General features: G+C 33.0%; 1 long non-coding RNA gene across 1 annotated transcript; it reads right to left on the bottom strand.

The window, feature by feature from the left end:
- Positions 1–351: 351 nt before the first annotated feature.
- Positions 352–1,662, bottom strand: LOC130054651 (uncharacterized). Its single transcript, XR_008802978.1, has 2 exons — positions 1,600–1,662; positions 352–762 (listed from the first exon to the last, which is right to left on the bottom strand). It is a non-coding gene; the product is annotated as an uncharacterized LOC130054651 (long non-coding RNA).
- Positions 1,663–3,286: the final 1,624 nt, after the last annotated feature.

Raw genomic sequence — 3,286 nt, 5'->3', positions numbered from 1 at the left:
TAATCTTGAGTGCATATGTCGTGCAAGATATCGAGGCCAACTCACTTACAAGGATAATTACTTACGGTAAAAGTGTTTGTTGGAATGTAGTAAATATCAGTATTTTTGTATTTAAAAACCTTTCGTTTCTCGTAATTACATTGAATTCAACCTTAGAGTGCATATACTGATGAATGAAAATAAAAAGGATATTTTCTCAGAAATTCGCAATATCACTCCTGTAGCTGAAATATGAACCTAAATGAAAAGCAGTTTTGTCCATGATGTTTTTTTTTCTTTTGCTGCTCAGATGAGAGGTTGCTCTTCAATACAAATTTTTCACTAGTTGTTATCAGTTCAATACAAACGCAATAACATTGAAATATATTTAATAACAAGTAAAAATTAAGAACACTTCTGGTTCAATGAAATAACAAATCAACATGTGTAAAATGCAATGCAAAAGATTAGTAGTATCTCTGTCAAACAAAACCGTAAAAATAATCGTTTCATAATGTACATAAACGGATATATAAAATGGTTGCCATGGTATATGTATGCACTTCGTGTATTCAGAAAACAATGTAATTTTTTTTACTTCATGTTTCTTTTATAATGTGCAAAAGCGTGTGTTGCACTGGTCACAAACGAAGACAATTTCTCTGATTGATGTTTCCTTTTTACATGCCTACGAAATTCAGAATTGGTCTTGAATTTCTCACCACCAATTTCGCACATTCGAAGTGTACCCATCTCATGGAATGAAGTTCTAGGGCTTGATACCTGAAACAAAGGAGAAAATCTATATAACATCTATATAAGTTTGGAATTAGGGAATATGTAAGCGGGTTAATTGAATTCAGGAAACGTCGAATTTATATTGTTAAAGATGATTATAAAATGATGATAATTTCTCACGTGTTTTATAGGTCAAAATGGCCTTATATATCCTGGATACGAACAGTCAACGTTACATCTGTCGTAAGCAAAGATTGGTGATTCATGTATAGATGTTATATTGGTTCAATTTGAAGGAGATAGCGAATGAATATTTTTACAGTAGCAATTGTCGTCGTTGGGAACGATGTAATTTGATAACAGTAAAAAAAAATCAAAATACACCATGGTCATGTTGGAAATGTCTGAGAATCTAATAACTATATTAATCAAACTAAAATATGATAAAGTGAAGTCGAGATTCGAAAATATAAAGGATTTTGAAAATAAAGATAAAAAGAGGGTCCAATCCTGTACCAAAATCGAGGTCCAAATCCGGCACGTTTATCGTGGAAACGACCACAGTTCAAGATATATATCTAACCAAGGCAATTTAAGGGACAAATCGCATACACTGGTTCAAGTTTTCATCAAAAGATATGTGCAGAGTCTATTTTACCGAAAGTATCTTTCTTAAAATGCATGAAAACATGATTCGCCCGCTTCGAATTCTATCGAGGCAACATCGTCAACTTCAATCAATGAATTTAGAGTTGTACGTGTACATGAGTAAGAATTCCAACAACCAATCAACTTAATGATGCCTCCCTGGCCAGGCAGTGTTTTAAATTCATAAATTCGTCGTATAATAAGTCGGTAAAATGAGGAGTTTTAAGAGCCTACCTTTGTTTGGAAATGCCGTCTGCTATCTTGTTTTGTCCAATCCTGCACACGATCATGACAGTGGTTCTGTTGACTCCGTGTTGATTTCTGAGTAAATTTATTGTGTGCTGGTTTCTGGGTACTGTTTACTGGGTGTTTGTTTCTGAGTACTCTTGATTGTGTGATTATTTCTGAGTACTATTTACTGTGTGCTGATTTCTGAGTATTCTTTATTCTGTACTGGTTTGTGAGTTTTATTTCTTATTAATTATGTGCAAGTTTCGGAGTATTCTTTTTTGATAGTTTGTTATTATTTATTGTTATCATTTATTGTGTGCTGTTTTCTGAGGACTTTGCTGGTTTAGAGTACTGTTTATTGTATTTGTCCTTCTGAGTACTATTTATTGTGTGCTGGTTACTGATTACTCTATAGGTTACTGCTTTCCGAGTACTGTTTATTGTGCGATGGTTTCTAAGTACTATTTATTGTAGGCTGTTTTCTAAGTACTTTTTACTGTGTACTGGTTACTGAGTACATTGTGTGCTAGTTCCTGCGTACTAGTTATTGTGTGCTTGTTTATTATTACTTTTTATTGGGTGCTGTTTCTGAGTACTGTTAATTGTGTGAATATTTCTGGGTACAATTTATTGTGAGTTGATTTTTGAGTATTGTTTATTCTGTACTGGTGTCTGATTACTGTTTATTGCATTTGTCCTTCTGATTACTATTTATTGTATGCTTGTCAGTACTCTTTATAGGTTTCGGAGTATTGTTTATTATTTTCTGATTTCTGAGTGCTGTTAATTTTGCTGGTTTATGAGTACTATTTACTGTGTGTTTTGCTGAGTACTGTTTATTTTGTGTTGGTTTCTGAGTACTGTTTAGAGTTTGCTGGTTTCTCTTTGTTTTTTTGGTAATGGTTTCTGATTAATGCTTATTTTGTGATTGTTCCGAGTTTTTATTGTGTGTTGGATGGTTAAGTAATGTTTATTATTGGCTGATTTCTGAGTACTGTTTACTGTGTGCTGGTTTCTAAGTACTGTTTATTGTGTGCTTGTTTTTGCGTACTATTTATTGTGTGCCAGTTTATGAGTACTATTTATTGCATATGTCCTTCTGAGTACTTTTTATTGTATACAGGTGTCTGAACACTGTTTATTATTTCCTGATTTCTCAGTACTGTTTAGTTTGTGCTGGTTTCTGAGTACTGTTTAGTTTGTGCTGGTTTCTGAGTACTTTTTGTTTATTCGTCCTTTTGAGTACTATTTATTGTATCTTGGTTTCTGGGTATTCTTTATAGGTTTCCTTTTTCTGAGTACTTTTTATTATTTTTTGAATTTTGAGTACTGTTTCGTGTGTACTGGTTTATGAGTACTATTTATTTTGTGTTTTCCTGAGTACTGCTTATGCTGTGTTATTTATTGGTGTTTTTCAGGGTACTGTTTATTCTGTGCTGGTTTCTGAGTACTGTTAAATGTGTGTTGGTTGCTGAGTACTGTGTATTGTGTGCTTGTTTTTGCGTACTATTTATTGTATTCTGGTTTATGAGTACTATTTATTGTATTTGTCCTTCTGAGAACTGTTTATTGTATACAGGTGTCTTGAGTACTGTTTATTATTTTCTGATTTCTCAGTACTGTTTAGTCTGTGCTGGTTTATGAGTACTATTTATTGTGTGTTTTGCTGAGTACGGTTTATTTTGAGCTG

This window comes from Ostrea edulis, chromosome 5 (genome assembly GCF_947568905.1).
Source record: "Ostrea edulis chromosome 5, xbOstEdul1.1, whole genome shotgun sequence".
Taxonomy (NCBI): Eukaryota; Metazoa; Mollusca; class Bivalvia; order Ostreida; family Ostreidae; genus Ostrea; species Ostrea edulis.
This window is presented reverse-complemented; position numbering and strand designations above follow the sequence as displayed.